This window comes from Cryptomeria japonica, chromosome 3, assembly GCF_030272615.1.
Source record: "Cryptomeria japonica chromosome 3, Sugi_1.0, whole genome shotgun sequence".
Classification (NCBI taxonomy): Eukaryota; Viridiplantae; Streptophyta; class Pinopsida; order Cupressales; family Cupressaceae; genus Cryptomeria; species Cryptomeria japonica.
This window is the reverse complement of record NC_081407.1, coordinates 451628514-451637846: the sequence shown is the minus strand read 5'-3', so window position 1 is coordinate 451637846 and position 9333 is coordinate 451628514.

Genomic DNA, 9333 nt, shown 5'->3' with positions numbered 1-9333 from the left:
TTCTCATTTGTAATTTTTATTAAACCAAAGGGTGTGTCCTCTGGAGGGAAACTGTCTGTAACTCCCTTTTGTGTATGAAAGGGTGTGTCCTTTCATATATGCCTTTTGATTCACATACTTATAGAGAGTCATTTTTTTATGTAAAAGGAGGGGAAGTCACAAGAACGACATAATGTTGTAGGGATTGAATATCATTTTGTATCAAAGAAGTCTATAGGAAGAAGAAGTATCATTTTGTGCAAACAATTTGTAATGAAGTATTTACAAGTGCAGCTTATGTATGCAATTATTTCTCGAAGATTAATATACAAGATTCATTGTCTCTTTTTCCAAATATTGTGTACATTGTTGTGTTGATGAGTTATCTTTGTCCCCTTGATAAATTTATTTATAGATTTGTTATGATGTGAATCACATGTCGTTGCATTAAGTGAAAGATTGAGATCTTATTGTTTGTGTAATGCATACCGAACCTTCATAGTTGATAAGAAATTGTCTCTTGAGTTGATAAGATATTTTGTCCATAGAGTGACATATATATCCCTAGTAGAGGCACTAGTCTGTTATTTATCTTTTAAGGTTTTTATCTATATGCATTCAAGGTCCTTGATAGAGAAACGTTCTTCCCAAATCCTATATGAACTGATCTATGCAGATTTTATTTAAGTCCTAAAAGCAATTTTATTTTCAATATACATTCAACTATAATCATTTTCATTTCTTTTCAAAGCAATCAGTTAAAGCACATAATAAAGCATAGTTGCATAAAAATAAATTTGCTAGTTGTGTAAACCTTTTAAAAGGTTTAAATCCACTATAAATAACCTCTTTTGTGCTTGAGAGGAAGAGGCACACCCACCTAGGTTCAGTGGAGCCTAAAGTGCAGAGGGATTTGGTCTTCGACCATCCCTGTTCGTTGGCCAAGGCTGATTCGACTACTTAAGGATTTGGCAAGTCTTTTGGTTTTCCAATCTGTGGTTTTGGGCACCAACATATTGGCGACTCTACTGGGGACTTGTCACACGAAGTTTTCAGAATATTTGGTAGTTTGTTTCAGACTCTACTGGAGGAGAGATCCCAGAAAATCAGTTAAGTTGGTGATATTTCCTCTTAGGAGGTGGCGAATCTACCTAATAAGAAGTTTTATTTCAATTGGTAACTCTACTAGGGGAAGAGACCTAGAGGGAGATGAAAAATTTCCTTTTTGAAAATGTTTCGAAGAAAGCCTTTTATTCCATATGGCATCAGGCCATTGGGTCTTAGGGACTTTCAATGTATTCCAAACAAGTTGCTCCCTAAGCTTTCACAACTTGTACCAAAAGTCCATGGGTAATATGATGAATCAACAACTGATCATTTGGATGTATTTTATGCATTTGTAAAAGATTATGAGGTTTATGCAGAAGATTATGTGATGAAATTATTTGTTAGGACTTTGAAGGACAATGCAAGAGAAGCTTATGAATCACTCCCTACACATAGAATCTCATCATGGAGGGAGTTGGAGCAATGGTTCCTTGATGTGTTTTATGATGGAGGTGAAGAGGGAAGTATGAGCTATGAGCCAGAGGAGGACCAGCAATACATAATAGAAGCAGAAGTTTGTATGTCTCCTTTGGATGAATTTCTTGATATAAAAAAATAGGAAGATGAATCTACAACATAATTATTTATGAGGATGTTCAATATATACACAAAAATACCTTCAAACATCAAGCCCCCATTTTCAATAAAAATGCATGAGTTGGGGATTTATCATGATCCTCATGTAAGGCTTCTGCTTGAGATTTTATATGAAAAACATGTTAGAGGAAGAATCTGATGATAAATAAGAAATTGTGGATTTAAGCAGGGAAGAATCCATATGTGTAGGTACAGACATAAAAAATAAAGAGGAAACATTCCTCGATCGAGAAGAAATTTTGTATTTGTTAGATAAAGAATATGAAAGATATGTTCAGAAGAATGAACCAAAAAAATTCAGAATAAGCAGACTAGTGGATTAGCGCACATTCAAGGTTTATTTGATGAAGAAAATGATGATTCCCAAGAAAATAATACATCAAGGGAATACTTACACAGTGAGGAGTGTAATAGGAAATGTGTCCTTGAAAATCCTTTTGAAATTTCTTTAAATCCCCAGTATCATGAAACTCCACATGAATGTGAGGAAATGATTTTTTGTGAATCATTTTTTAGTCCCTCCTATGAAATTATTGACTATCCAGGAAGTGAAGGCAAAATGGATTTACATTCAGTATACAGACATGAAGAAACTTCAGCAAATAGCATTTATGAAGATATTGTTCCTGAAAATAAAACATGTGATGGACTCCAGGAGGATAAAACATTTGAAGAGGATGTGATAATAACCGATTTCTTAAATGCTTTTACTGTGTTGGTTGATAACCTTCATGAAAAAAATTATGTACAGGAAGGCACTTCAGCGAATGAAGACATTATTCAAGAGAATGATGACTCTCAGGAAAATTCCCATGAAGGTATACCGAAATTTTTTGTGTCTTTGGGTCCATTATTTGAAAAGGATATGGGAGAAGATATATCCCAAAGTAATGTTTCAGAGACTATGAGAGAAAAGGAAATAATATATGAGAAGGCAAATGTGATACCTCAGCACAACATTATCAAAAAAGATATGTATCCAAATTCTCTTTGTGAGAAGGGTAAAATATTTCCAAATCATAGGGAAATAGAAAATATGTTTGAAGGTGATATTTGTTCAGGTTCTCATTTTCATAAAATCATATGTGATAAAGATTCCTACGTATGCCCTAATTTACCAGTTAAGAAAAATGAAATATCTTTCCAAAGTAAGGAGGTGGTAAAAATGAACGATATGGGACATAATCTCAAAGGGATAAATAGTTCGTATTATTGCAACATGGGTTGTGTTAAGTCCAATGCAGATAATGCATTGGGAGGCCTGGATATTTTTCAAGAAGGAACAAGTAAACTAAATTTTGTTTTCCCTCCAAAGAATGTTACATACTCAGAAAATGTGTTATACAAAGAAAGGAGTATTCAGATTTCTGACATTGAGAGTTTTTATGAAAGTTACATTAGGGTGCAATCCACATATGATAGTAAAAGTGGTTGGAAATATTTTTTCAAGGAAGTGAGGCATGGTGAAATATTGGGGTTTTCAAATAAACATTGGATAAATGTTTTTAGGATTACATATCCAGAAACCAAATGTGATAAAGGATACGAGTATAGTGATTTGATGATGATGATGATGGGATGCGACTATAAAAAAGTGGAGAAAATGAGTACATCAATTCATATGGTTAGTAAAGAGGATGATCATACAATCAGAAGGTTCATATTGCTGCAAGATGGGAATCAAGTTTTTGACAGAGCAAAGAAATGATGTTTGTTTTCGAGGGCCTGGGGCCACCAAATTAAAACTCAGACAGGAATCTACAGAAAGGAGGAGAAAATGCATAAATCTTGAAGAATAATAATGGTGAAATGCGGGAGTTTTCAATCCATACTTAGCATCTCAAACATTTCTTCTTTTGAGTATCAGGGATTATTTTTTCAACCTTAGTAGCATAGGTTCTTGTTCCCTTTCCGGTGTTTTTTTTATATGTATTATGGCCTGCTTTCCAATGATAACTAGGATCTTTCTATGTCCTTAAAGAGAACACACATCCCCAGAAAAAGCCACTGTTAGCACATATTTTTACAAAATACTTTGTGCTATAATAGATGCCCCTTTTTCTTATCATTCGAGCATTTACTGTGGGTGTTTTATATGCAGGAGCATACTGAAGAAAATGGAGTTATCCAAAGATTAAGTGACATCGCCAAGACTACCAAACCTGCGCATATAGAATGGTGGAAAAGGCTTTGGAAACTTTCAAGTGTGTTGCGCTAGCAGAGGGAAAGCCTTTATCCCACATTGTTTGTGGGATAAGCTCATTTAACATTTAAGTCCAAAGCGGCTGGTATGATAACTCTCGAAAGACAAAAGGTTTTTTGCATGAAGAAGGCTGAAGCCAGTGGACCCCACGTGCACGTGTATCCTGAGGAAACCAAATTTTTACAACAGACTGGCAAAAATGGAGGCTAAAGCTCAAGCAAGTTTGACTGATCAGACGGTGATCACGGAGGATCTGATGATCATCGCTATGTTGCAAGATAGAGATGCACGTTGATTTATCCCCATGGCTTAGTGACTAAGCAACTGTTGAAATGATGATTAACGAGCATGCAAGTTCGGATGGATCAATAGAGATCGGGGAGTATCTAATGGCAGTTGCTATACCGCAATAGAAACATGCACGACCCATATTCCCCATGACATAGTGACTGCCAAGGTGGCAGATGAGGTGTCATCCCTGTGGATCTGCAAGTGAATCAGGATGTGCCATGTGGCGGAGTGCAGAAGAAGAACCCAGTTCCAGTGGTGGATCAAATGGCAAGATAGATGGTGTCCAGTGGCAGTCGAGGTGGTGTTAGGGTTTCAAGTAGATCCGAAGCAAATATAAACTAACAATTATATGCAGATTTAAATAAAAAAGATAAAGAAATAAAACAGGACACAGATAACACAGAGATTTAACGTAGTTCACCCAAAATGGGTTACATCCACCATACACAGCCGTCCAATCTTTCTTATTATCCAGCAAAAATAGTACATCAACCTTCCAATGCCTTAAGCATCCCAACCACTTATAACATGTGTTTTTAGGGCAACAAACAAAGTCGGCCTTTTTAGGGTTTTATTACAATGTCGGTTTTCATCAACAAAAAATGGCAAAAAAAAATTTCTCGGGGGCTCCCGCCCCCAAACCCCCGCTTTTCTCGAGGGCTGTCGCCCCCAAACCCCTGCCTAGGGCCCGGCCCCAGACCCCAACAAGGATACATGCTGATCAATCGCCACATTTCAACAATCTCCCACTTAGAGACTGATCAAGCTCCACACCAAACAATCTCCCACTTGGAGACTAATACTACATGACACCATTGTACATGCAACATCCGCTGGATAAAACACTAGGACTCGACTGGTATAAATTCCACAATTATCAATCAAGAAGACCAACAGAAACTAATGAAGAAATCAGCTTCTCCTGTGGAACTGCCTTCGTGAACATATCGGCAGGATTCTCACTTGTGTGAATCTTCTCAAGCCGTAACTGACCCTCCTCCAAAATAGTCTGGATGAAGTGGTACATGAGCTGAATGTGCTTTGTCCTTGAATGAAAAGCAGAGTTCTTCGCAAGATGAATGGCACTCTGGCTATCAGTATACAATGGGCGATCCTCCTGTGTCTGACCCAATTCCTCCAGAAAACATTGTAACCAAATCATCTCCTTGCTAGCTTCTGTAGCAGCAACATACTCAGCTTCAGTGGTTGAAAGTGCAACAACCTTTTGCAGCCTAGAAATCCAACTGACTACAGTTCCCCCATAGTAAAAAATACCCTATAGTACTCCTTCGTGAATCAATATCACCCGCCAGATCAAAATCAACAAATCCACTCAGAGCAGCATTAGATCCTTTGAAACATAATGCCTTCATAGTGGTTCCTTTCAAATAGCGAAGGATCCATTTCATAGCATTCCAATGTTCCATACCCGGATTACTCATAAACCTGCTCACAACTCCCACTGCATGTGCAATAGCTGGCCTTGTGCATACCATTGCATACATCAGACTGCCAACAGTGATGAATACAGGATGTTAGACATTTTATTAACCTCTTCATGTGCCTTTGGGCACATCTCCTTAGTCAATTTGAAATGACTAGCCAAAGGTGTACTAACTGCTTTTGAATCCCATTTAAGGAGCAGTAATCTTCAAATGCTTTTTTGCAATACTCACCTCCATTATCCAATCTGACACACTTCAACTTTTTTCCTGTCTCATTCTCAACCAAAGCTTTCCATTTCTTAAAAGTTTCAAAAACATCTGATTTTTGTTTTAGAAAATATACCCATGCTTTTCCGATTGAGTCATCAATAAAAATAACATAATAACAAGAGCCACCAAGAGATGATACCTGAGCCGGTCCCCATACATTTGAATGTACAAGCTCTAACTTCTCACTCTTCTTCTCTTTCCCAACCTTGAGAAATCTGACTCTTTTTTGTTTACCATAAACACAGTTTTCACATAACTCTAAATCAATATTCTTTAGTCCTGGCAATAGATTTTTGGAGTGAAGGATTTTCATCCCTTTCTCACTCATGTGCCCAAGCCTATGGTGCCACATTATCGAATCTGTTCTTGCAACATCTATTGTTGTTGTCCCTGCAGTAACTTTATCTGTAGCAGCTAAGGTAGAGTAAGTGTTACAAGTACACAGATATAATGTGCCTACCTTTGCACCTTTAGCTACTACTAATGATCCTTTACTGACCTTTCAGATATTGTCTGAGAAGGTAACTATGCAACCTTCACTACCTAGTTGCCCTGCAGAAATTAAATTTCTTCTTAAGTTAGGAACATGTCTTACCTCCTGCAGAAACCAGTCATTTCCATTCTGCAACTTGATCTTTATCTTTCCTTTTCCAACAATTTGACAGGGCTCATCATCACCCCAATATACCTGTCCAAAATCACCTTGAACATAATCTAGAAAATATTTTCTATGGGGTGTAGCATGAAATGAAGCCCCATAATCTATTACCCAGGAATCATTAACATTATCCAAACATAAGATTAAAGCATCTTGTAAAGTATTACTTGCAATATTAGCTTCCTTACTGTCATTTTCATTTTTGTCTCCTTCTTTGTTTTTCCAAGACCAACAGTCTTTCTTTAGATGATCAGGCTTTCCACAGTACCAGCAATCTTTCTTTCCTCTAAATTGAGAGCGTCCTTTCTTTGACTTCCCTCGTGACTTCTCATTCCCAGGGCCTTTTCCTCTTTCTTTTGATCTTCCTCTGTTCTCCACATTCAAAACACTACCCGATGATGTTGGAGTCTCACCTGTGCTTTTCCTTTGCATTTCCTCACTTAGGATAACACCAACAATATCATCAAATACCAAAGTATTTTTACCAGAGACAGAGTTACTTATAGCCATAACCAAGCTATTCCAGCTTTCTGGCAAAGAACATAAAATCAAGAGAGCCCTAATCTCTTCTGCAAAAGTAATTTTTACCGAAGACAATTGACTGGTAATAGTATTAAATTCATTTAAGTGCTCCACTACAGATCCTCCCTCACTCATTTTCAAATTAAACAGACGCTTCATAAGAAATACCTTATTCGAAGCCGAGGGTTTCTCATACAACTTAGCCAATGTCGCCATCAAATATACAGTCATTTTTGCTTCTGTTATATTGAATTCTACAGATGGTGCAAGGCACAATCGAATGGATCCCACTGCCTTTCTATCTAAAATGTCCCACTCTTCATCTGACATTGTGGTCGCTTTCTTTGCCTTTCCTTCCAATGGCCGCCACAAATCCTTTTGATAAGGTAATCCTCCATCTGCATTTTCCATAACTGATAATTCTGGCCATTAAACTTTTCGACCTTGAATTTGGAATCCTCCATTGCTCCCACTCAAATCTGAAAGTCCTGCCAATTTACAAAAAACCTTGCTCTGATACCAATTGTTAGGGTTTCAAGCAGATCCGAAGAAATTATGAACTAACAATTATATGCAGATTTAAATAAAAAAGATAAAGAAATAAAATAGGACACAGATAACACAGAGATTTAACATGGTTCACCCAGAATGGGTTACGTCCACCATACATAGCCGTCCAATCTTTCTTATTATCTAGCAAAAATAGTACATCAACCTTCCAATGCCTTAAGCATCCCAGCCACTTATAACATGCATTTTTAGGGCAACAAACAAAGTTGGTCTTTTTAGGGTTTTATTACAATGTCGGTTTTTATCAACAAAAACGGCAAAAAAAAATTTCTCGGGGGCTCCCGCCCCCAAACCCTTGCTCGAGGCCCAGCCCGGCCCTAGACCCCAGCGAGGATACATGTTGAGTGTACAATACTTTTCTGATCAGTCACCACATTTCAATAGGTGGATCTGCGAGCGAACCAAAGAGTGACACGCGGCACAGATAGAAAAAGAGAAAAGAAGCCGCTTTGGCAAGGTTAAAGGCTGAGCAGATAAGGACAGTTGGACGGTCGGATGAATCGATCCAATGGTGGTCACTATACCGCAATCGAAAGGTTCTCGATGTATATTTGTCATGACATGGCGACTGAGTGGTGGGGCCCACTAAGGAAGCAATTCAAAAAGCCTCTTTTCAGGGGTGAGTCCAGGCCGTACTGAGCTGGCAGGATAAAGACCCCGGAGCTAATCAAAAGTAGATATGTGGCACGAATGGACAGGCAACAAAGGGAAAAATTAAAGTTAAAAGTATAGCTCAGACTACAAGGAGGAAATATGGCCGAAATACAGATTCCCTAAAATAATAAAAGGGAAGTATTTTGTTTTACTTGTCATATAAAATCTTTTACCTTAGGTTATGAAAAAATATCATTTGGGTAAATCATTTTATTTAAATAAATAATTACAAGTGTTTAATATTTTGATTTAAATAAATTATTTTAATAAGTATTTGTATAAGGGAATAAAGATTGTTGATCCTTCCAATTAAGACCTAATTGAAGGTGAGATATTTTAATTTTCAAACCAAGGAATTTGATTGGCTTATCTTTGTGTGAAGAAAATAATGAGAGGATGATGAATATTTGCTGAAGAATTTTATCGAGACGAAGATTAGAAGGTACATTATTAAAGCATAATTTAGTATTTTTTAAGGGTTCTCATTTGTAATTTTTTATTAAACCAAAGGGTGTGTCCTTTGGAGGGAAACTGTTTGTAACTCCTTTTTGTGTATGAAAGGGTGTGTCCTTTCATATATGCCTTTTGATTCACATACTTATAGGGAGTCATTTTTTATGTAAAAGGAGGGGAAGTCACAAGAATGACATAATGTTGTAGGGATTGAATATCATTTTGTATCAGAGAAGTCTATAGGAAGAAGAAGTATCATTTTGTGCAAACAATCTGTAATGAAGTATTTACAAGTGCAGCTTATGTATGCAATTATTTCTTGAAGATTAATATACAAGATTCATTGTCTCTTTTTCCAAATATTGTGTACATTGTTGTGCTGATGAGTTATCTTTGTCCTCTTGATAAATCTGTTTACAGATTTTCTAAGATGTGAATCACATGTCGTTGCATTAAGTGAAAGATTGAGTTCTTATTGTTTGTGTAATGCATACTGAACCTTCATAGTTGATGAGAAATTGTCTCTTGAGTTGATAAGATATTTTGTCCACAGAGTGACATATATATCCCTGGATAGAGGCACT